Source organism: Apodemus sylvaticus, chromosome 2, assembly GCF_947179515.1.
Source record: "Apodemus sylvaticus chromosome 2, mApoSyl1.1, whole genome shotgun sequence".
NCBI classification, from domain to species: domain Eukaryota; kingdom Metazoa; phylum Chordata; class Mammalia; order Rodentia; family Muridae; genus Apodemus; species Apodemus sylvaticus.
Window position 1 is genome coordinate 96667358 of NC_067473.1, and position 27001 is coordinate 96694358.

Here is a 27001-nt window from a genome sequence, read left to right on the forward strand (position 1 = left end):
GCATAGCCTGAGGCTAACAAAGCGGGGTCTAGGCCCCAAAAGGCCCAGTACTGACCCCAAGAACTGGGCGGCTTGGTGGGCCATCTGTGTGTCAACCCGCCCAGGAGGTTGTTAGCACAACAGACTCTCCCGGCACTTTCGGGAGCGCAAGCACGCACGCCCGCCATCCTGGTCACCTGGGGGACCCAGTTAACAGTCATAGCCCGAGGGGAACTTTGCTCGGACCTTGGCCTCCCAGGCTTTTGCCTGGACTCAGGGCCTGGGTGGCCAGGCTAACTTTGTGTGACCCAGCCCGGTTGGGGGGATCGGCTGCCCAGCGGAGTGATCAGAATACAGGGGAGGTCCTGGCAGCATATACCGGTGCTCCCTGGGGGTGCACAAGGGCTCCATCTGGTCCACAGACACAATCTGGGGCAAGGCCTCAGGCGGGAGCCCTCATCTCAACTCTCTCTGCTTCCGGATCCAGATCAGCCTGGGCGGCGGCACCACATCTCCAGGTCATGCAAGAGGCTAGAGGGGCTTCCAGGCAGCCAGCAGGGAGAAGTCGGTGTGCTCCAGTGAATCCAGCCGGCCCCAGCTGGAGCCTTCGGGTGCCTGCTTCGGGATCTGAACAGTCTGGGCAGCAGCAACCTGTCTACAGGCAGTGCAGGAGGTAAGCTGTGGACCAGAGGCCAACTGGGAAGGGGCAGCTTGCACTGGTGAGTCCAGCACTGACAAGACCAACTAACACCAGTGAGAACTAGATGGCAAAAGGCAAACACAGGAACGTCACTAACAGAAATCAAGGCAATATGGCAACATCTGAACCCAATTTTCCTCTACCAACATGTCCTGGATACCCCATCACACCAGTAAAAAAAGATTTGGATTTAAAATCACTGGTCATGATGCTGGTACAGAAACACATGAAGGACATACTTAAAGAAATTCAGGAGAAAATGGGTCAAAAGTTAGAAGCCCTTGCAAGGGAAACACAAAAATCACTGAAAGAAATCCAGGAGACTACAAAAGCAAACAATGAGGAAACGCAAAAAACACTTAAAGAAATACAGGAGAACTTTGGTCAACAGGCTGAAGTCATGAAAGAGGAAACACAAAAATCTCTTAAAAAATCATAGGAAAGCACAAACAAGCAAGTGAAGGAGCTAAGCAAAACCATCCAGGATCTAAAATCAGAAGTAGAAACAACTAAGAAAACTCAAAGGGAGACAACTTTGGAGATAGAAAGCCTTGGGAAGAAATCAGGGGACAGAGATGCAAATATCAACAACAGAATACAAGAGATAGAAGAAAGAATCTCAGATGCTGAAGATTCCATAGAAACCATGGACTCAACAGTTAAAGAAAATGCAAAAAGCTTGTAACCCAAAATATCCAGGAAATCCAGAACACAATGAGAAGACTAAACCTAAGGATTATAGGCATTGATGAGAGTGAAGATTTACAACTTAAAGGTCCAGCAAATATCTTCAATAAAATTATGGAAGAAAACTTCCCTAACCTAAAGAGAGATGCCCATGAATATACAAGAAGCCTTCAGAACTCCAAACAGACTGGACCAGAACAGAAATACTTCTCGTCACATAATCAAAACACCAAATGCTTTAAACATAGAAAGAATATTAAAGGCAGTAAGAGAAAAAGGCCAAGTAACATATAAAGGAAGACCTATCAGAATCACAGCAGACTTTTCACCTGAGACTATGAAGGCTAGAAAGTCCTGGGCAGATCTCATGCAGACTCTAAGAGAACACAAATGCCAACCAAAACTACTATATCCAGCAAAACTCTCAATCACCGTAGATGGATAAACTAAGATATTTCATGACAAAACCAAGTTTACTCAATATCTATCCACAAACCCAGCTCTACAAAAGATAATAGGAGGAAAACACCAATACAAGGAGGGCAACTTCACCCTGGAAAAAACAAGATAGTAACCTTTCATCAAACCCAAAAGAAGTTAAGCAATCAAATATAAAAATTAACGTCAAACATGATAGGAAGTAACAATCACTATTCCTTAATATCTCTTAACATCAATGGTCTTAATGTCCCAATAAAAAGACACAGACTAACTGACTGGATACATAAACAGGACCCTGCATTTTGCTGCTTACAGGAAACACACCTCAGGGTCAAAGACAAACACTACCTTAGAGTAAAAGGCTGGAAGACAATTTTACAAGCAAATGGTCTCAGGAAACAAGCTGGAGTAGCCATTTTAATATCAGATAAAATTGACTTTCAACCCAAAGTCATCAAAAGAGACTCTGAGGGACACTTCTTGCTGGTCAAAGGAAAAATACAACAAGAAGAACTCTCAATCCTGAACAACTATGCTCCAAATGCAAGGGCACCCACTTTCTTAAAAGAAACTTTATTAAAACTCAAAGCACACATTGCACCTAAAACAATAATTGTGGGTGACTTCAACACTGCACTTTCCTCAATGGACTGATCAGGAAAACAGAAACTAAACTGGGATACAATGAAACTAATTGAAGCTTTGGACCAATTAGATTTAACAGATATATATAGAACATTCTATCCTAAAACAAAAGAATATACCTTTTTCTCAGCACCTCATGGTACCTTCTCCAAAATCGACCATATAATTGGTCACAAGGCAGACCTCAACAAATATAAGAAGATCGAACTAATCCCATGCCTCCAATCAGATCACTATGGAGTAAAAGTGGTCTTCAATAGCAAGAAAAACAACAGAAAACCCACATACACGTGGAAAATGAAAAATATTGTACTCAATGATACCTTGGTCAAGGAAGAAATAAAGAAAGAAATTAAAGACTTTTTAGAACACAATGAAAATGAAAACACAACATACCCAAATCTATGAGACACAATGAAAGCAGTGCTAAGAGGAAAACTCATAGCCCTGAGTGCCTCCAAAAAGAAAATGGAGAGATCATACATTACCAGCTTAATGACATACCTGAAAGCCCTGGAACAAAAAGAAGCTATTTCACCCAGGAGGAGTAGAAGGCAGGAAATCATCAAACTCAGGGCCGAAATCAATCAAGTAGAAACAAAGAGAACCATACAAAAAATCAACAAAACCAGGAGCTGGTTCTTTGAGAAAATCAACAAGATAGATAAACCCTTAGCCAGACTGACCAAAAGGCACGGAGAAAGTATCCAAATTAACAAACTCAGAAATGAAAAGGGAGATATAACAACGGAAACTGAGGAAATCCAAAAAATCATCAGATCCTACTACAAGAGACTGTACTCATCACAACTGGAGAATCTGGAGGAAATGGACAATTTCCTTGACAAATTCCAAATACCAAAATTAAATCAGGACCAACTAGACCATCTAAACAGTCCTATAATGCCTAAAGAAATAGAAGGAGTCATAGAAAGTCTTCCAACCAAAAAAAGCACAGGACCAGATTGTTTCAGTGCAGAATTCTATCAGACCTTCAAAGAAGAGTTAACACCAATACTCTTCAAATTATTCCACAAAATAGAAACAGAAGGAACACTACCCAATTCCTTCAACGAAGCCACATTTACGCTGATACCAAAGCCACATAAAGATCCAACAAAGAAAGAGAATTTCAGACCAATTTCCCTTATGAACATCGATGCAAAAATACTCAATAAAATTCTTGCCAACCGAATCCAAGAACACATCAAAATGATCATCCACCATGATCAAGTAGGCTTTATCCCGGGAATGCAGGGTTGGTTCAATATATGGAAATCCATCAATGCAATCCACTACATAAACACACTCAAAGAACAAAACCACATGGTCATTTCATTGGATGCTGAAAAAGCATTTGAAAAAATTCAGCATCCTTTCATGCTTAAAGTCTTGGAGAGAACAGGAATTCAAGGCCCATACCTAAACCTAGTAAAAGCAATATAGAGCAAACCGGTAGCCAGCATCAAACTAAATTGAGAGAAACTTGAAGCAATCCCACTGAAATCAGGGACCAGACAAGGCTGCCCCCTTTCTCCTTATCTTTTCAATATTGTACTTGAGGTACTAGCTCGGGCAATTCGACAACATAATGAGATCAAAGGGATACAAATTGGAAAGGAAGAAGTCAAACTGTCATTATTTGCAGACGACATGATAGTCTACCGAAGTGAACCAAAAAGCTCCACTAGAGAGCTCCTACAGCTGATAAACAACTTCAGCAAAGTGGCTGGTTATAAAATCAACTCCAGCAAATCAGTGGCATTCCTATACTCAAAGGATAAGCAGGCTGAGAAAGAAATTAGGGAAATGACCCCCTTCACAATAGCCACAAACAGTATCTTGGGGTGACTCTTACCAAACATGTGAAAGATCTGTATAACAAGAACTTCAAGACTCTGAAGAAGGAAATGGAAGAATACCTCAATAAATGGGAAAACCTCCCATGCTCATGGATCGGTAGAATCAATATAGCTAAAATGGCCATTTTGCCAAAAGCAATATACAGATTGCAATACCCATCAAAATCCCAATTCAATTCTTCACAGAAATAGAAAGAGCAATTATCAAATTCATCTGGAACAACAAAAAACCAGCCAGGATAGCTAAAACTATTCTCAGCAACAAAAGAATGTCTGGGGGAATCAGTATCCCTGACCTCAAGCAATACTACAGAGCAATAGTGTTAAAAACTGCATGGTATTGGTACAGTGACAGGCAGGAGGATCAATAGAACAGGATTGAAGATGCAGAAATGAACCCACACACCTATGGCCACTTGATCCTCGACAAAGAGGCTGAAAACATCCAATGGAAAAAAGATAGCCTTTTCAACAAATGGTGCTGGTTCAACTGGAGGTCAGCATGCAGAAGAATGGGAATTGATCCATCCTTGTTACCTTGTACTAAGCTCAAATCCAAATGGATCAAGGACCTCCACATAAAGCCAGACACTCTGAAGCTAATAGAAAAGAAACTGGGGAAGACCCTTGAGGACATCGGTACAGGGAGAAAGTTTCTGCACAGAACACCAATAGTGTATGCTATAAGAGCAAGAATTGACAAATGGGACCTCATAAAATTACAAAGTTTCTGTAAGGCAAAGGACACCATCAAGAGGACAAATCTGCAACCAACAAATTGGGAAAAGATCTTCACCAATCCTACATCAGATAGAGGGCTAATATCCAATATACATAAAGAACTCAAGAAGTTAGACTCCAGAAAACCGAACAACCCTATTAAAAAATGGGGTACAGAGTTAAACAAAGAATTCTCACCTGAAGAACTTCGGATGGCAGAGAAGCATCATAAAAAATGCTCAACTTCATTAGTCATTAGGGAAATGCAAATCAAAACAATGCTGAGATTTCATCTTACACCAGTCAGAATGGCTAAGATTAAAAATTCAGGAGACAGCAGGTGTTGGAGAGGGTGTGGAGAAAGATGAACACTCCTCCACTGCTGGTGGGGTTGCAAATTGGTACAACCACTCTTGAAATCAGTCTGGCAGTTCCTATGAAAACTGGGCACCTCACTTCCAGAAGATCCTGCTATACCACTTTTGGGCATATACCCAGAGGATTCCCCACCATGTAATAAGGATACATGCTCTACTATGTTCATAGCAGCCCTATTTATAATTGCCAGATGCTGGAAAGAACCCAGGTATCCCTCAACAGAAGAGTGGATGCAAAAAATGTGGTATATCTACCCAATGGAGAACTATTCAGCCATTAGAAACAATGAATTCATGAAATTCTTAGGCAAATGGATGGAGCTAGAGAACATCATACTAAGTGAGGTAACCCAGACTCAAAAGGTGAATCAGGGTATGCACTCGCTAATAAGTGGATATTAATCTAGAAAACTGGAATCCCCAAAACATAATCCACACATCAAATGAGGTACAAGAAGAAAGGAGGAGTGGCCCCTCGTTCCGGAAAGACTCAGTGAAGCAGTATTCAGCAAAACCAGAACGGGGAAGTGGGAAGGGGTCGGAGGGAGGACAGTGGAAGAGAAGGGGTCTTACGGGACTTTCGGGAAGTGGAGGGGCTAGATAAGCTGAAATCATTTGAAATGTACATAAAGTATATCGAATAAAAAAATTAAAAAAAAAAAACAAACAATGGCATGGCCTGGGGTAATTCCAAAATGACTTTGTTGATACTGAAAGCAGTCTTAATATGTGAACAGTTTTTTAAATTAAAAAAAAAATATCAAAATGAGAGAATATTTTGCTGCCAAAGCATAGAATTAACAAGGTGAAGGAGATGCCATAGCCTCTTCTTCTACTAAAATCTCAAAACGTCTTTCAAAGCTAGGATGAATCTGAAAAGTACTATCAACAGATAGAGATACAGAAAAGAATGGCTGGGCATCTTAACCAAAAATGTTGGCTTCCTTTGAAGGTTTCGTTTTGACCTATAAACTTGTAGGAGAAAACTCATCAAACTGGTCACAGTAATAGTGTGCAAAATCTTCATACTGCACACTATTGATGTTGAGTGTGAATTCTCACACTCAGTTCCTTACACACTTCCAGTCAACCTTGATGTTACACTATACTTCTTTGATGCATCATAGTACAGAAACTTAGGAGCTTTCCCTGATTTAAGCTGGAACCAAGATATATTGTTGCTAATGTGCTGAACGATGAAGTAGTGCGTGATAACATTTTCCTCCAAAAATGCAGCCAGAGATTATGGTTATTGGGTCAATACAATTATACCTTAGACACTTGAGTTTAGAAACACAACAAATATGCGACTGGGAAATTTTTAGAGAGCATCCTCTACAATCTTGAACCTGTGATCTGCAGCTAAAAATGTACTTTAATCAGTTTAGAATTTCTTTCATTGTGGGTTGGCAAAGTAAGGTTTTCCTCTATTCTCATGTGAGGAAGCTGGATCTCCTTCCCATATCTGCTTAAAATTCCATGCAACTCTCTCTAGTATTCCTAGAGAATATAGATTATTATATATAATATTCTTATTTTTTGTTATTATTATTATTATCATCATCAAAATAACGCATTCTCTACAGATGTGGAAGTTCTTTTGGTAACATGAGTTCATTCAAGCATTGGAATCTGCTATATTTGCTAATGTTGCAAAGGTTTGTCATAACTGGATTGTTTATTTATCCTAGAAAACAAACTTTCCAATTTATCTGTTTAGTACAGTGGAGCATAAGGAGTGTGAATAAAGGAACATTCAAGAAAAATAGTAGAAACTCTTCACAGAGAGTTATAACCATAATAAAGTTCAAAGTGACCTTCCACAGTAAAAGTTTTGTTTCTATGGACTGAGACTATCTAAGCAAGAGAAATGAAAAGGATAAGATCAACAAAAGTAGTTTCCTTCTACATATGAGTTACTCTAAAACTGTGAGCAGTATTCCTCAAAAGCAGAACATGGAGGTTCTGTATGTGTACATATGAAGATGTGTAGGATATAAAAATAAATTGTGATAGATTTGATCGAGACTGATACAATGAGTGAGTGAAAGAATGAATGAATGAATATAAGAGCCTTGATATCAATGTTAGGAGAGCCAGTTGAAAGAAAATATATAAATAAAATAGGAGTTCTTAAAATAGCTTTAGAGGTATTTATCATTTAAACTCACATTTTTTTTTTTTTACTAGAAATATGAACATGCTCCTCTGGATTTGTGTGGCTATAATTTTATTGCTCAACAATGTCCATTAGCATAGATAAAAGCACTTGCTTAGTCATCCAAAAATTCTAAAATCCACGAATTGAAGAGATATCACTCAATTTTGTGAGGAATATCAATTTCTGAATCTTGAATTATCAACTAAGAAATTCTTCAAGCATTAAGGATCTAGAGCATCACAAATAAAAGCTGATTTGGAGGAGACATATGTTGGTCAAGCCTGAATAGTTTGAATAACACAATAATTACCATAGCATATTAATTTACTGAACATAGCCATCTTGACTTAGAATAATATTTTAAACAGTAATGGAAATGTAATAAAATATCAAGGACTTTTACATAATTCCTTGTTTATTTAAAGGGAGAAAGTAAGTCTTCACCAGAAAGGTTTGGCAAATACTTTCTTAACCAATGACCAAAATGAACATTTCAAAGAGATTGGGTTACCATGCCTTATATGATATGCCTCTCATTTGGACAAGTGTTTGACTCAAAATTATTTTCAACTAATGTCTAATAGACAGGATGTGTTCATGCTAGGTCTGTGTGGTAGAACTCTAACGTCTAGCCAATATATTCTTTATGGTATCTTCCAATTTTCAGTTTTGTGTCCAAAGTGAGAGGGATAGCAAGAATAAAAGGTATGTAATCTTCAAAAACAGCAATGTCTGAAATAAAGGAAGGCATGCAGAGTATTACAGATAAAGGGAGACTGAGTTGACTGGGGCTAATACATCTGTTTAGATTGGATCACTCTGTGTGTGCAGATATAAAGAAGTTTGAGTAGGAGGTGTAGGAGGACACTCGGCACAAAAATACAGTGGGAATAATTAACCCAAAATTGCTTTCTTTCCTTAGATCTGTTCTCAGAAATAATGACTCTGGTACTCAAATATATTTATATAGAATTAAGCCATAAGCTTTGCTATTCAACAACTAGCTCATAATTTAATATCCCATTTATTCTAACCTGCATTCTGCTATGTGGCTGCTTACCTCTGCACACCTGTCTTGTGTTTTTCCTTTCTCGTGTTCCAGTGTGATACCACCCCCCAACACAAGTGCTATGCCTGGCTTTATGCCAGAATCCCTTCTGCCTACAGAATGTCTACGTTCAATTCTATCATTTTCCATAAGCCATACTTTTTATTGACAGGTGATATACAAATGTCAGTAATAATATACAAAAACGTTATTTTCTAAAAACATACTGAACAAAAATAGGACAGTATATAAAAGAATCTTGCTATACAATGTGGAATCATATGAAACCTATAGCAAAAATGTAAAATGCTGATTATCTATTGTGTGTTTGCATTAGAGTCTCAGAGAGTGAAGCAATTGGTAGGAAATACACCTTAAATTATGGAAATTGAACTTAGCCTTGTATAAATGGCTCTAATGAGAAACACATTCTTATATTATTTGGTTCCTGAGAGTATGATTTTCCCAATTTTTGCAAAAATGGGCTTCAGTTCTGAAAAATATACCTTATCTTGAGAGTGAAGATGATTTTGGATATTAAATTTTTCTCTTCAGACATCCATTGTCAGATACAAAATTCACAAACTTAGGAAATTTTATAATATAGGTTGAAAGAAGACTCCTTGAGGTACTATTGATGAGGGCACTTGAAAGTTACAATCAAGGTTCTTTATAAAGGCACACAGTAAACCAAAAATGGATAAGTGGCTTTAATATTTGTAAATCTTTAAAGCTCTCCTTTATTTTAATATAGGAATATTCTTATGAGTTTTATTTTCTATCTTGTAGTGACTCGAATCAAACAAATAAAAGATCTGTATGACAAGAACTTCAGGTCTCTGAAGAAGGAAATCGAAAAAGACCTCAGAAATTGAAAAATCTTCCATGCTTGTGGATTGGCAGGATTAATATAGTTAAAATGGCCATCTTGCCAAAAGGAATCTACAAATTCAATGTGATCCCCATCAAAATCCCAACTCAGTTCTTCATAGAGTTAGAAAAAGCAATTCTCAAATTCATCTGGAGTAATAAAAAACCAAGGATAGCTAAAACTATTCTCAACAGTAAAAGAACCTCTGGGGGAATAAGTATCACAGACCTCAAGCAATACTACAGAGCAATAGTGTTAAAAAAACTGCATGGTATTGGCACAGTGACAGGCAAGTGGAATAATGGAATAGGATTGAAGTCACAGAAATGAACCTACACAACTATGGTCACCTGATTTTCAACAAAGGAGATGAGAAGTGGATCAAGGACCTCCACATAAAACCAGACACACTGAAACTAATAGAAAAGAAACTGGGGAAGACCATTGAGGATATGGGCACAGGAGAAAAGTTCCTGAACAGAACACCAATAGCTTATGCTCTAAAATCAAGAATTGACAAATGGGACCTCATAAAATTACAAAGTTTCTGTAAGGCAAAGGACATTGTCAAAAGGAAAAAACAGTAACCAAAAAAATTGGGAAAAGATCTTCACCAACCCTACATCTGACACAGAGCTTTTATCCAATATAAACAAAGAACTCCAGAAGGTAGACCCCAGAGAACCAAATAACCTTATTAAAAATGGGGTACAGGGCTAAACAAAGAATTATCACCTGAAGAAATTCAGAGTCTGAGAAGCACCTTAAGAAATGTTCAACATCATTAGTCATTAGGGAAATGCAAATCAAAACAATCCTGAGATTTCACCTCACACCAGTCAGAATGGCTAAGATTAAAAACACAGAAGACAGTAGGTGTTTGGGAGAATGCAGAGAAAGAGGAACACTCCTCCACTGGTGGTGGTATTTTAAGATGGTACAACCACTCTGGAAATCAGTCTGGCAGTTCCTCAGAAGATTGGGCATGACACTTCTGGAGGACCTTGCTATACCACTCCTGGGCATACACCGAGAGGATTCCCCAGCATGCAATAAGGAAACATGCTCCACTATGTTCATAGTAGCCTTCTTTATAATAGCCAGAATCTGGAAAGAAGCCAGATGTCCCTCAAAGGAGGAATGGATACAGAAAATGTGGTATATTTACAGAATGGAATACTAGTCAGTAATTTAAAACTATGAATTCATGATCTTTTAGGAAATAGTTGGAACAGGAAAATGTCATCCTAAGTGAGGTAACCCAATCACAAAAGAATACACATGGAATGCAATCACTGACAAGTGGATATGAATTAGCCCAGAAGCTCTGAATACTCAAGATGCAATTAGCATATCAAATGATCCCTATGAAGAAGTAAGGAGAGGGTCCTGGTCCTGAAAAGGCTTGATCCAGCATTGTAGGGAGTATCAGGACAGAGAAATGGGAGGGGGATCATTGGGGAATGAGTGGAGAGAAGAGGGCTTATGGGACATATGGGGAGGGGGTAGCGGAGAAAGGGGAAATCATTTGAAATGTAAATAAAGAATATAAAAAATAAAAAAAAATCTGTTGGAGATTTCTGTAATAAAGTTAATCAATAATCTATTATTTTCTAACATGTTTTTTTTTATAGAACTGCTCAATGAGAGAAGATCATGAAAGACAATAGAATAATGTACTACTGACAATTAAGGGCAGAGTGGTATAGCAAGGTCCTCCAGAAGTGTGTAAGGTAAATGGCAAATCCAGACCAAATCTAGATTATGAAGAAAGGCCTCAGAAGCAAGTGATTGGACATCACATGTGGTCATTAATAAGAGCTTTTCAATTTTTTAATTTTTTTTCCTTTTTGTAGACATGTTTGTTTTACTGGTCTTTTGCCTATTTATTATGTTTTCTATTCTAGTGTTTTTATGCTGTGTGTGTGTGTTTATTGTTACTTTTTCATTCTGCTTTTTGTTTGCTTTTGAAAGAAAAATAGGGAGAAAAAAGGACAAAGTGTTGAATGAGTGAGGAACTGAGTGGGACTTGAAAAGAAATTATTGAGGAAAAGCCATGATTATAATACATTATATGAAAATTACTTTTTCAATTAAAACCTAGAAGGTATTACTAATATTTTGTCCTGTTACAGCTTAATAATCTCAACTATGTTGGGATCATACTTTCATAGATAATATTCAATCTAGTTAACTGAATATAATATTTGGAGGCATTTTGTCTTATTGTTCCTTTACCTGTATATTATGTTTTTTGTACTTATGGTTTGGGTATTTTATGTGTGTATGCATGCTATTTTCATTTCTTCTATCCTTTGCTCTTGTTATTGTTTTCTTATTTGTCTGTTTGATTATTTTTTTCAAACAAACAAAAGAAAAATATTCAAAGTTGAGAGAATGTGGAAATAAGAAGGATGTGGGAGGAGTTGGGAAAAGAGAAACAGGGAACAGAATATATTATCTGAAAATCAATTTCTCAATTAAAAATTGAGAAAAAGCCATCAACAACCACTTGTTCTATGAAAGCATATTGGTGTGCTTAAGTATAGTGTCAGTGCATATTTTCAAGTCTAATCTTCCATCTAAAACGAAGCTTGTTCAGAATAACACAACCCTAGAACTTGAAAATTTTTCCAAACTCCTTTCATAATTGTATGCCAAAACTATTAATTACAAGCTAGCTACCTCTTTGCTTTATTTCTTCAACATTTTTGATGTGAAATAAAGTCCAAATCCAGGCACAGTAGACATTAATTAATGATATACAATGAAATTCAGAGTCTGGATCACAAACATATGATACCTTGATCATCCACTACCAGGAAAATACACAGGCATTCAGTTTCTAAAGTGGGGCACAAATAGGCAGACCAGGAGACTGAAGACCTCTGGCTATTAATACTCTCACTGTTCTGGGAGCCAGAGCTGATCAATTTTGACTCCTACTGACAGCAGTGATTAGGAAAAGAAACATAATTATGTGGATTTTTTACCATTTAACTTAACTCTTCGTGAGCCAGAGAAAAATAAATAAGATGATGAGAAATTCATGCATACACACACACACACATGCACACATTGGGCTGGTCCCAACCACCAGCTTCATCAATTTAAAAAATGCACATGCATAATTATATACATTGGTATATACATACATACATACATACATACATTCATTTATCCACATGTACATAATTCATACATACATATAGACAAACACACATATATATATACATATAAACATGTACATATGTATATATTTACATGTATGCATATTTGACTGATAGAGCAGAGCCTCAACAGCCACAATTATTTTTTAACTCAGCCTTTATATACCTTCTTAGATAAAATGATACGCAAAAGCAGAGTTACAGAAAGATGTTGAAAGCAAGTTCAAAGCAGTGCATGATTCTATAAGCTCATCCTAAGTTCAAAGCAACAGCTTCATATGACCTTGCACTATCTTAGTGCAAACCTATCACTTCATCTTTGGGCATGACTTAGAATGATTATTTTTCCTTGATCACAAATTTGTCCCAAACCCTTTTCTCTTCTTAGTGAAATTATGAATGATCAGTGTCTTCCTTATTATGAAAACTTTATAACAAAAATATGAGAAAGTAGCATATTATATTCTTGAAACAAACATATCTTTCTGGAAAAAAAGTTAAAACTTTCACCTTTAAATATCTTCTTAAGATTATTTTGATAAAATAAGACTTTCATGAAGTCATGCATTCATCAAAACAGCATTATTATATGAAAATATATCTCCAAACTAATCTGCAGGATATTGGCCCATTAGAGGGTGCTGATTCCAGGAAACATTAAGTTAGGTAACAGTGACAGGAAAGATATATTATCTACTGTGTAAATCAGTCCTGGGACAAGGATTTTGGTGTCCATCTTCTCAAAAAAAATTACCACTGGAACCATGCAAAATTGAGGGGCAGCTCCCGAAAACTTACTAGCTTGCCATAACCTTTCCTTCAGGGTTTCTGTGAACATAAAAAGAATATTAATTATCATAACACCTATGTGAACACACCTTAGTAACTATACTCAGGGCTGAATCTCCTGAAAGTACATCTCTCAAATTCATTACTATGAATTTGTTCCTTCCTCTTATTGTATATATTCAGCAATGGAAAATGTGTGTCCTTGAAGCTGCGGAATATTGGGTGGTAGTAGGATATGGTATAGAGGAAAGAATCTTAAAGAGTCAAATGAGCATCAGTTATATTTTAAAGATATAGTTTTGAAAATGATGAATTATTTAAACAGTGGAGAAGTAGCCTCACTACTCGGGCTGCCCCACCAACTGCAGCTATCATATGATAGACTGGAGCTCACTTCATTTTCTACAAAATTAAATAGTCAATCTTGAATCTTAGAGTAGCATGGTGGTTTGTTCTGTTTTGTTTTTTTTCTTTTTTTATTCTAATATTTGTTATTTACATTTCAAATGATTTCCCTTTTTCAGGCCCTCCACTGTCCGAAAGTCCCATAAGCCCCCTTCCCTCTCCCTGTTCTCCCACCCACCCCTTCCCACTTCCCTGTTCTGGTTTTAGCCTATACTGCTACACTGAGTCTTTCCAGAACAAGGGGCCACCCCTCCATACTTCTTGTACCTCATTTGATGAGTTGACTATGTTTTGGTTATTCCAGTTTTCTAGGCTAATATCCACTTATTAGTGAGTGAATACCATGATTGATCTTCTGAGACTGGGTTACCTCACTTAGTATGATGTTCTCCAGCTCCATCCATTTGCCTAAGAATTTCATGAATTCATTGTTTCTAATGGCTGAATAGTACTCCATTGTATACATATACCACATTTTTTGCATCCATTCTTCTGTTGAGGTATAACTGGGTTCTTTCCAGCTTCTGGCTATTATAAATACGGCTGATATGAACATAGTGGAGCATGTATCCTTATTACATGCTGGAGAATCCTCTGGGTATATGCCCAGGAGTGATATAGCAGGATCTTCTGGAAGTGAGGTGCCTAGTTTTCTGAGGAACCGCCAGACTGATTTCCATAATGGTTGTACAAATTTGTAACCCCACTAGCAGTGGAGGAGTGTTCCTCTTTCTCCACATCCTCGCCAACACCTGCTGTCTCCTGAATTTTTAATCTTAGCCATTCTAGCTGATGTAAGGTGAAATCTCAGGGTTGTTTTGATTTGCATTTCCCTAATGACTAATGAAGTTGAGCATTTTTTAAGATGCTTCTCAGCCATCTGAAATTCTTCAGGTGAAAAATCTTTGTTTAACTCTGTACCCCTTTTTTAACAGGGTTATTTGGTTTTCTGTGCCTGCTACTATGCTTCCCACCATGTTACTCCTGGATTAATCTTCTGGAACTGATAGGTTCACAGTTAAAATCTTTTATTGATACATTGCCTTGGCTCTGATATCCTATCACAGCAATAGAAAAGTAAGCCATTTTATGAAGTCCCATTTGTCAATTCTTGATCTTAGGGCATAAGCTAGTGGTTTTCTGTTCAGGAAATTTACCCCTGTGACTATGTGTTCAAGGATCTACAACAGTTTCTTTTCTATTAGTTTCAGTGTGTTTGATTAAGTTTCTGTAAGGAAAAGGACACTATCAATAGGACAAAATGAAAACCAAAAAACTGGGAAAAGATCATTCCAAACCCTACATCTTAGAGAGGGCTAATATCCAACATATGCAAAGAAGTCAATAAGTTAGACTCTAGGGAAACAAATAAGCCTATTAAAAATGGGGTGTGTAGCTAACATAGAATTTTCATCTGAGGAATATTGTATGGCAGAGAAGCACCTAAAGAAATATTCAACATCCTTAGTTGTCAGATAAATGTAAATAAAAACAATCCTAAGATTTCATCTCACACCGGAAAGAATGACTAAGATAAAACTCTCAGGAGACAGCAGGTGCTAGAGAGGTTGTGGAGAAAAAGGAACACCTCTCCACTGCTGCTGGTATTGCAAGCTGTAACAACCATTTGGAAATCAGTTTGCCAGTTCCTCAGAAAACTGGGCATAATACTATGAAAGGATCCTGATGTACTACTCCTGGGCATACACCCAGAAGATTCTCCAGCATGTAATAAAGACACATGCTCCACTAAGGATACATGTTCATAGCAGCCATATTTATAATACCCAGGAGCTGGAAAGAACCCAGATGTCCTTCAATGAAGGAATGGATATGGAAAATGTAGTATATATACAACAGAGTACTATTTAGTCATTAAAAACAATGAATTCATGAAATTCTTAGGCAAATGGATGGAACTGGAAAATATCATCCTGGGTGAGGTAAACCAATCATAAAAGAACACCCATGGTATGTACTCACTGATAAGTGGATATTAGCTCAGAAACATGAAGTACCCAAGACACATTTCACATATCAATGGATGCACAAGAAGAAGGAAGAAAAGAGTATGGATGCTTGTGGCCTTTGTAGAAAGGAGAACAAAATACTCACAGAAGAATATACAGAGACAAAGGGTAGAGCAGTCTGAGGAAAAGACCATCCAGAGACTACCCCACCCAGGTATCCATCCTATATACAGTTACAAAACTCAGACTCTATTGTGGTTACTCATGAGTGTTGTCTGACTTGAGCCAGATATAACTATCACCTGGGAGGCTATGCTAGTGCATGAAAAATACTGAGGGGAACACTCTCAACCAGCCATTGAACTGAGCACAGGATCCCCAATGAGGGAGATAGAGAAATGACCCAAGGAGCTGATGGAGTGTGCTGTGCCAGATGAGGAACAACAATATGAGTTACTCAGTACTTCCAAAGCTCTCAGGGGCAAAATCATCAATCAAAGAGTACACATGCAGTTACCCATGCTTCCAGACTCACATGCAGCAGAGGGTGGTCTTGTTAAACACCAAATGGAGGAGAGGTCCTTGGTCCTGGCAAGACTTGATGATGTAGTGAAGAGGAATACCAGGACAGGCAAGTGGGGAAGGGTTGATTAGGACAGGGGAGATGGCTAATAGGATTTTCTGGGGAGGCGGGGACCAGGAAAGGGGACAACATTTGAAACATAAGTATATATCTAATAAAAAAAAGCAAAGTAAGCCATTGAATAACTGATAACTAAGGTATGAGACAGAAATAAGTCATAGAGGAAGAAACTGGACGGGGTAACATAAATCTTGCAGGAAGAAAAAGATAGAATAGATGTTATGTGTGACCCTTACATTATCTCTATACCTAGAAGCTCACCAAACTAACAACCAATTGGCTCATATCACAAACAACGAACATATTATCTGTAGGACCATGAACATACCAGATCCTTTCTACACCTCTTAAGATAGTACAGGTAAACTATCTCAAAAACTCATCTTCTGTTAAGAAATAATATGTATCCTTAGTTGAGTTTCTACACAACTATACATTATTATGTACCAGGGAGAGTATTGCATCAGTGAAGATTTTTTTCCCCAACCTCAACTATGCTTAAATTTGATGGGAATACAGTGAATGAGATCAAACTACCTCATTCTGATCCAGGACAAAGAATTCAATTTCCTAATGGCTTCTTTGCAATTTGCTTATCTGATTTGACAGTGGCAGGAATTCCTTCACTCATAGGCAGAAAGAGTGGTTTAAACATAATTTTTGCATTGGAGTTCTCAAAAGCTAGATATCAAGTGAGTGTTTTGACTTGAATCTACATCTGCTTAAAAAAGAGCTAATGCTCAGAATCATTATATCTCTCCAGACATATTCCTCAGTATATAAATTGTATGATAGACAAATTTTTATTAGATAATTATTTATTCACAATTCAAATGTTGACCCCTTTCCTGGTCCCCTCAACCCAAAAATACTCTAGCCCATCAATGCTCCCCCTGCTCATCAATCCACCCTTTCCCACTTCCCTGTTCAGGCATTCCCATATACTGAGGCATTTAGGTTTCTCATGTCCAAGGGCCTCTCCTCCTTTTGGTGTCCAACAAGGGCATCCTCTGCTGCATATGCATATGGAGCTATGGATCCCTCTATGTGTACCCTTTGGTTCTTGATTTTATCCCTGGGAGCTCTGAGGATTCTGGATGGTTCTTACTGTTCCTCCTAAGGTGCTGCAACTGTCTTCAGCTCCTTGGGTCATTTCTCTAGCTCCTCCAATGGGAACCCTGTGCTCACTTCAATGGTTATCTGATAATATCCCTCTCAGTATTTGTCATGCACTGGCAGAGCTTCCCAGGTGGCAGCTATATCAGGCTCTCATTAGCAAGCCCTTGTTGACATAACCACTAGTGTCTCGGTTTTATAGCCATATATGGGATGGATCCCTAGGGGGTGGCAGTGTTTGTATGGTCTTTCCCTCAGTCTCTGCTCCACATTATGTCACTGTATCTCTTATGTGTGTATTTTGTACTCCTTCTAAAAAGGACCAGAATATCCATACTTTGTTCTTTCTTCTTGAGATTCATTTGGTTTTTGAATTGTGTCTTGGGTATTCCAGATTTCTGGTCTAATATCCATTTTTCAGTGAGAACATACCATGTGTGTGCTTTGGTGATTGGATTACTTCACTCAGGATATTTTCTATTTTCATCCATTTGCTTAAGAATTTCATAAATTCACTGTTTTTAATAGCTGAGTAGTATTCTATTGTGTAAATGTAGCACATTTTCTGTATCCTTTCCTTTCCTCCTTTGAGGGACATCTGGGTAATTTCCAGTTTCTGGCTATTGTAAATAGGGCTACTATGAAGATAGAGGAACATGAGCCCTTATTGCATGATGGAGATTCCTCTGGGCATATGCCCAAGAGTGGTATAGCAGGGTCCTCCAGTAGGATTATGCTCAGTTTTCTGAGGAACCACCAAATTGATTTCCAGAGTGGCTGTACCAGCAGGTAATCTCACCAACAGTGGAAGAATGTTCCTTTTTCTCCAGGACCTCTCTACCACCAGCTGTCTCCTGAGTGTTTTATCTTAGTCTTTATTCTGACTGGTGTGAGGTAAAATCGTAAGGTTGTTTTGATTTGCATTTCCCTGATGACTAAGGATGTTAAACATTTCTTTAGGTGCTTCTCATCCATTCAGTATTCTTCAGTTGAAAATCCTTTGTTTAGTTCTGTACCCCATTTTTAATAGGGTTATTTGGTTCTCTAGAGTCTAAAGTCTTGAGTTCTTGTATATATTGGATATTAGCACTCTGTCAGATGTAGGGTTGGTAAAGATCTCCCAATTTGTTGGTTTCTGTTTTATCCTATTGACTGTGTCCTTTGCCTTACAGAAACTTTGTAATTTTATAAAATCCCATTTGTCAATTCTTTTTTGATTGTTTGTTTTTTAAATTTTTGATATATTTATTTACATTTCAAATGATTTCCCCTTTTCTGGACCCCCACTCCTCAAAAGTCCCATCAGTCCCCTTCCCTCCCTCTGTTTTCCCACCCAACCCTTCCCACTTCCCTGTTCTGATTTTGCTCTATACTGCTTCACTGAGTATTTACAGTACAAGACGCCACTCCTCCGTTCATTATGTACCTCATTTGATGTGTGGATTATGTTTTGAGTATTCCAGATTTCTAGGTTAATAACCACTTATTAGTGAGTGCATACCATGATTCACCTTTTGAGTCTGGATTACCTCACTTAGTATGATGTTCTCTAGCTCCATCCATTTGCCTAAGAATTTCATAAATTAATTGTTTCTAATGGCTGAATAGTACGCCATTGGGTAGATATGCCACATTTTTTTGCATCCACGCTTCTGTTGAGGGATACCTGGGTTCTTTCCAACATCTGGCAATTAAAAATAGGGCTGCTATGAACATAGAAGAACATGTATCCTTATTACATGGTGGGAAATCATCTGGGTATATGCCCAGGAGTGGTATAGCAGGATCTTCTGGAAGTGAGGTGCCCAGTTTTCAGAGGAACCGCCAGACTGATTTCGAGAGTGGTTGTACCAATTTACAACCCCACCAGCAGTGGAGGAGTGTTCCTCTTTCTCCACACCCTTACCAACACCTGCTGTCTCCTGAATTTTTAATCTTAGCCATTCTGAATGGTGTAAGGTGAAATCTCAGGGTTGTTTTGATTTGCATTTCCCTAATGACTAATGAATTTGAGCATTTTTAAAGATGTTTCTCCGCCATCTGAAGTTCTTCAAGTGAGAATTCTTTGTTTAACTCTGAACCCCATTTTTTAATAGGGTTGTTTGGTTTTCTGGAGTCTAACTTCTTGAGTTCTTTAAATATATTGGATATTAGCCTTCTATCTGATGTAGGATTGGTGAAGATCTTTTCCCAATTTGTTGGTTGCCGATTTGTCCTCTTGATGGTGTCCTTTGCCTTACAGAAACTTTGTAATTTTATGAGGTCCCATTTGTCAATTCTTGCTCTTAGAGCTTACGCTATTGGTGTTCTGTGCAGAAACTTTCTCCCTGTACCGATGTCCTCAAGGGTCTTCCCCAGTTTCTTTTCTATTAGCTTCAGAGTGTCTGGCTTTATGTGGAGGTCCTTGATCCATTTGGATTTGAGCTTAGTACAAGTTGACAAGGATGGATCAATTCGCACTCTTCTGCATGCTGACCTCCAGTTGAACCAGCACCATTTGTTGAAAAGGCTATCTTTTTTCCATTGGATGTTTTCAGCCTCTTTGTCGAGGATCAAGTGGCCATAGGTGTGTGGGTTCATTTCTGAATCTTCAATCCTGTTCCATTGATCCTCATGCCTGTCACTGTACCAATACCATGCAGTTTTTAACACTATTGCTCTGTAGTATTGCTTGAGGTCAGAGATATTGATTCCCACAGACTTTCTTTTGTTGCTGAGAATAGTTTTAGTTATCCTGGGTTTTTTGTTATTCCAGATGAATTTGATAATTGCTCTTTCTAACTCTGTGAAGAATTGAGTTGGGATTTTGATGGGTATTGCATTGAATCTGTATATTGCTTTTGGCAAAATGGCCATTTAAACTATATAGATTCTACCGATCCATGCACATGGGAGTTTTTCCGATTTTTTGAGGTCTTCTTCCATTTCCTTCTTCAGAGTCTTGAAGTTCTTGTTATAAAGATCTTTCATCTGTTTGGTAAGAGTCACCCCAAGATACTTTATACTGTTTGTGGCTATTGTGAAGAAGGTCATTTCCCTAATTTCTTTCTCAGCCTGCTTATCCTTTGAGTATAGGAAGGCAACTGATTTGCTTGAGTTGATTTTATAACCTGCCACTTTGCTGAAGTTGTTTATCAGCTGTAGGAGTTCTCTAGTGGATTTTTTTGGGTCACTTAGGTAGACTATCATGTCATCTGCAAATAATGATAGTTTGACTTCTTCCTTTCCAATTTGTATCCCTTTGACCTCTTTATGCTGTCGAATTGCTGAAGCTAGTACCTCAAGTACAATATTGAAAAGATAAGGAGAAAGGGGGCAGCCCTGTCTAGTCCCTGATTTTAGTGGGATTGCTTCAAGTTTCTCTCCATTTAGTTTGATGCTGGCTATCGGTTTGCTGTATATTGCTTTTACTATGATGAGGTATGGACCTTGAATTCCTGTTCTTTCCAAGACTTTAAGCATGAAAGGATGCTGAATTTTGTCAAATGCTTTTTCAGCATCCAATGAAATGACCATGTGTTTTTTTTTCTTTGAGTTTGTTTATGTAGTGTATTACATTGATGGATTTCCATATATTGAACCAACCCTGCATTACCGGGTTAGAGCCTACTTGATCGTGGTGGATGATCGTTTTGATGTGTTCTTGGATTCGGTTGGCAAGAATTTTATTGAGTATTTTTGCATCGATGTTCATAAGGGAAATTGTTCTGAATTTCTCTTTCTTTTTTTGATCTTTGTGTGGTTTTGGTATCAGCTTAATTGTGACTTCGTAGAAGGAATTGGGTAGTGTTCCTTCTGTTTCTATTTTGTGGAATAGTTTGAAGAGTATTGGTGTTAACTCTTCTTTGAAGGTCTGATAGAATTCTGCACTGAAATCATCTGGTCCTGTGCTTTTTTTGGTTGGAAGACTTTCTATGACTCCTTCTATTTCTTTAGGCATTATGGGACTGTTTAGATGATCTATTTGGTCCTGATTTAATTTTGGTATTTGTTATCTGTCAAGGAAATTGTCCATTTCCTCCAGATTCTCCAGTTGTCTTGAGTACAGGCTCTTGTTGTAGGATCTGATGATTTTTTGGATTTCCTAATTTTCTGTTGTTATATCTCCCTTTTCATTTCTAAGTTTGTTAATTTGGATACTTTCTCTGTGCCCTTTTGTCAGTCTGGCTAAGGGTTTATCTATCTTGTTGATTTTCTCAAAGAACCAGCTCCTGGATTTGTTAATTCTTTGTATGGTTCTCTTTGTTTCCAATTGATTGACTTCAGCCCTGAGTTTGATGATTTCCTGTCTTCTAATCCTCCTGGGTGAATTGGCTTCTTTTTGTTCCAGGACATTCAGGTGTGTCGTTAAGCTGCTAGTGTATGCTCTCTCCATTTACTTTTTGGAGGCACTCAGGGCTATGAGTTTTCCTCTTAGCACTGCTTTCATTGTGTCCCAGAGATTTGGGAATGTTGTGTCTTCATTTTCATTGTGTTCTAAAAAGTCTTTAATTTCTTTCTTTATTTCTTCCTTTACCAAGGTATCTTTGAGTACAATATTGTTCAGTTTCCACGTGTATGTGGGTTTTCTGTTGTTTTTGTTGCTATAAATACCACTTTTACTCCACAGTGATCTGGTAGGAGGCATGGGATTAGTTTGATCTTCTTATATTTGTTGAGGCCTTCTTGTGACTAATTATATGGTCTATTTTGGATAAGGTACCATGAGGTGCTGAAAAAAAAGGTATATTCTTTTGCTTTAGGATAGAATGTTATATATATATATATATATATATATATATATATATATATATATATATATATATATATATATATATATATGTTAAATCTAATTGTTCCAAAGCTTCAATTAGTTTCATTGTGTCCCTGTTTAGTTTCTTTTTTCCTGATCGGTCTATTGAGGAAAGTGCAGTGTTGAAGTCACCCACAATTATTGTGTCAGGTGCAATGTGTGCTTTGAGATTTAATAAAGTTTCTTTTACGAAAAAGGGTGCCCTTGCATTTGGAGCATAGATGTTCAGGATTGAGAGTTCTTCTTGTTGTATTTTTCCTTTGACCAGCAAGAAGTGTCCCTCAGAGTCTCTTTGATGTCCTTGGGTTGAAAGTCAATTTTATCTGATATTAAAATGGCTACTCCAGCTTGTTTCCTGAGACCATTTGCTTGTGAAATTGTCTTCCAGTCTTTTACTCTAAGGTAGTGTTTGTCTTTGACCCTGAGGTGTGTTTCCTGTAAGCAGCAAAATGTAGGGTCCTGTTTACGTACCCAGTCAGTTAGTCTATGTTTTTTATTGGAGCATTGAATCCATTGATGTTAAGAGATATTAAGGAATAGTGATTATTACTTCCTGTCATTTTTCATGTTATTTTTTAAATTTGATTGGTTACCTTCTTTTGGGTTTGATGAAAAGTTGCTATCTTACTTTTTCCAGGGTGAAGTTTCCCTCCTTCTATTGGTGTTTTCCTCCTATTATCCTTTGTAGGGCTGGGTTTGTGGATAGATATTGGGTAAACTTGGTTTTGTCATGAAATATCTTAGTTTCTCCATCTATGGTGATTGAGAGTTTTGTTGGATATAGTAGTGGAGGACAAATTATGCATGGAATGTGGAAGTACAGAATTAGGAAGTCAGGCAATAGTTTATGCATTAAAGAAAGTTAGAGATTTTCTGGAGCAAATGTCCTTGGGGTATTGTATAGTTAAATGTCGGAACTAGAACAGGGTGGGCTATTTTTCTCAAGTTGAAAGCAGAAAAACAAGTTATTCTGTGCTAGGGTCTAAAATCATTGATTAGGGGTCTCTCATGTTCACTTGTCTTTTGACAAATGAGCTAAAACTTTCCAGTGGGGAAAAAGCCTCTTCAACTAATGGTGCTTGTTCGCCTGGCAGATTGCATGCAGAAGAATGTAAATTGATCCATTCTTATCTCCTTGTACAAAGCTCAAGTGCGAGTGGATCAAGTACCTCCACATAAATCCAGACAAATTCTTGATCTTTCTTTCTTTCTTTCGTTCGTTCTTTCTTTCTTTCTTTCTTTCTTTCTTTCTTTCTTTCTTTCTTTCTTTCTTTCTTTCTTTCTTTTATTTCTTTCTTTCTCTTCTTCCTTTCTTTCTTTTGTTTGTTTTTTCTTTCTCTTTCTCTCTCTCTCTTTCTCTCTTTCTCTCTGTCTCACGTGTCTGTATGTGTGTGTGTGTGTGTGTGTGTGTGTGTGTGTGTACTCGCAAAGCTGTTGAATGATTCTAAGCTATTGCCAATATTCTCCTACAAATAAACTGGTATTTAAATAGTTTTTTCCCTCTTTTTAATGAGTCATGTAAACTCATGTTTTGACATTAGGCCTGGAGAAACGAACAGTTATTTAGGGCATATAAAACTTTCTCTGACTTCTATAGAAAAACATCACACTGAATTTTAAGCACTGGCAAAGAGAAATATTTGTAGCAGCTGGGCAGCTAGAGACATCATGAAGGGCAGTTGGGGCAGCCTGTGCTCTCACTTCTGCTTCCCTGGGTGGTTTATGTCATGGCTTGAATCACTGTGGGAGGAGTACTATAATAATGTTCGCAGTAATATCTTGCAACATCGTCAGGCTGCAGACTGTTGATCTTGGGAGAATACTGTGTGCTAGATCCACTGCCACTGAACTTTGATGGGACACCATCTGCCAAGCGGTTTGCTTCATAGATCAGGAGCTGAGGAGATTTCCCTGTTTTTTGCTGATACCATGCTAAACTACTGTAAATGTTTGCACTTGCTTGACATGTGATGGTGACACTTTCTCCCACAGATGCAGACAGGGAGGCTGAAGACTGGGTCATCTGGACCACATCTGGCATCTACAATTAGAAAATTGCAAACAAATCTCCACATGATGAATCCTGATGCAAGGGGATTTTCAGAGACCACGCCACACTGACTACAGTAAGCTGAATAAATTTTCAGTGCTGTCTTCCTTACCTCTAAGCCACAGCAGCAGAAACCCCAGGAGCTGTGTGTGCACATGCATGTCTATGTGTGATGAGTGAGAGGCTGACTCCAGCATGGGATATGACTCGACTATGAAGAAGTCCTCATGTTAGTATGCTGTGCTTTGGGTACATGCAAAACATCTGGTCTTAGGCACAGCTGCAGGAAGCATCAGTTAGTAGCTCATTAGAGATCTGTGATTCTCTATGTCTCCAATTAAGAAACAGTACAGGTTCATTTATAGGGAATGTGGTTCTCTTTGGACAACAAACAACATCAATAGTCTATAAGTTACATCTTGTTTTTATTTTTATCATGTTCTCTCTAGAGTTTCCTTATGATATTTTCCTCCATTTTGGGGTATTTCAGATATCATACTGTTCTAGGCAGTACATAACTCTTTCAATTTTCTTTTCAAAATTAGGTGAAAATGTCATTGTGGCCATACAACTTCTTTTATTCCTTTCCTTTCCCTATGTTTGTTTGTGAGCCTGAACTTTAGTTAGAAATTTTCCCTTACTATACCTTATTACAATTCCCTCCCAAAAACTTGTCTCTGATCTCTTTCAAACTCACGGCCTCTTTTTTCATTCTTTTAAGAACATATATTACAACATACACACACTTCCATGCATTACTAAATGTATCTCATAGAATCCATATAACATTAATTCTATGAAGGCTTTCAAGTCTGATTTTTTCAACCAAGACAATCCATTGGTATGCTCTTTCCTAAGGAGAAGCACCTGTTCTGCTGTCAGTTTTAACTGTTTCTCCATAGTTTTTTTTTTTTTTTTTTTTTTTTTAGATGTGAGGCCTCATGTGCTATTGCCCCTTCTGTTTGTCATGCTCTGTGTTCTTCTTTTTCAACTCACATGTGAATAGTCATGGTATTACACTTTAAAGTTAGAGCTTATGTTGTTACTAGGAGATACAACCTCACAACAAACTACCTGATCCTCTGGGTCCATCAGTCTTTCCACTTCCTTTTCTTCAATGTTTCCTGAACTTTGTGTATGAAAGCTTTCTGTAGCTGAAATGATGGACTGAGCACAACTCACCTTGCAGCTTCTTGTTCACAGTGATTCCCCAAAGAGTAACAGGATACTACAGGCAGGAGTGGTTTATAAGTGAAGACAGATTCTCACATAAATAATTCATCTTTTCTGATAAACTATCACTCTTTATTTACTTATGACAGCTTGGCTACTCAATAATTCCTTCCATCAAGCCAAAAAATATCATGGGTGTTCTTTCTTTCTTGCATATGAACGTTCTTCCTAGATTCATCTGGGATTCTGTCTATATCAAATATTCCTCTGAGTCTTATGATTTTGCCACTTGATTTTCCCCCCTTCTAAAACAAGTTATTTTATTCAATTTGTATGAATACTCTCTCTGAAATAATTAGTAATGTCGTTAACTTTACAATGGATCCCAAACTTCCATTTGCTATGGGAACAATATCTTATCTAAATATTAAGAGGATATATATGTTAGTCTATCTTTAGATAAGAAAGACTAGGGTCAGAAGCTGTGTGGTGAAAGAAGTATGTAAAAAAAACAAAAGTACAAGTATGTATGAGAAGTTATATTTATAGTAGTGTTCTGACTTAGTGTGAGTTTACATGAAAGTTTGAAGTACCCTGCTTGAGTACTTCACTTATATGCACAAATCCTCATGTTCCCATATAAACTTCCACTTTAAAATGAAATATTGAAATAAAACATATGTTGTTTTTACAGAAAGGCAGAAATAAGTTTCTAATAGGTGTGTATAATTAATAATAATCTACACAAATTAAAATATAATAATCATTTTTAAAAACAAAGAATATTATATTGGTATATAAAAGTGGAACTATGTTATTCATAATAGTCCATATAGTGAAATGGATTGCAGACATAATCAACAAGGGGCCATCTGAATGAAAGATCAGGCTGGGGCTATGAAAAAGGAGACCATGAAAAGGATTGAGAAAACATCTTAGAGTTGGGAAGACAGAAATCAAATTGTCAATGCTGAGTCTCTAAAACAGCATAGCACTTTGGACTCTTGAGTTTTTTAATGACCTATTTATTCTTATTTTATGAGTATATGTGATTGTCAGTATATGCGTAGGTGTAGTGTGGGCAATCCTGGTACCTGGAAGGGCTGAAAGATGTGATCAGATTATTTGAGGCTAGAGTTACAGATGATTGTAAATTTACGATATGGGAATTAAACCCAGGGCCTCTGAAAAAAATAACCAGTGATTTTAACCAATGAACCATCTCTCTAGACCTTTTGATTCCTTGATTGCTTCTAATTATGTTTCCAGACTTATATAGCACTGAAATGATCAGGTTGTACTCTTTGAAGATACTACAACTTGGAGAATAAATTAGAAGAGCGAAAAATATTCAATCGGAGAATCTGGGTCTATTCTGTTCTCTCAAATGATTCCACTGCAT

General features: G+C 37.5%; 1 pseudogene; it reads right to left on the reverse strand.

The window, feature by feature from the left end:
• Positions 1-24096: 24096 nt before the first annotated feature.
• On the reverse strand, positions 24097-24715 carry LOC127677981 (immunoglobulin kappa chain variable 12-41-like; annotated as a pseudogene).
• Positions 24716-27001: the final 2286 nt, after the last annotated feature.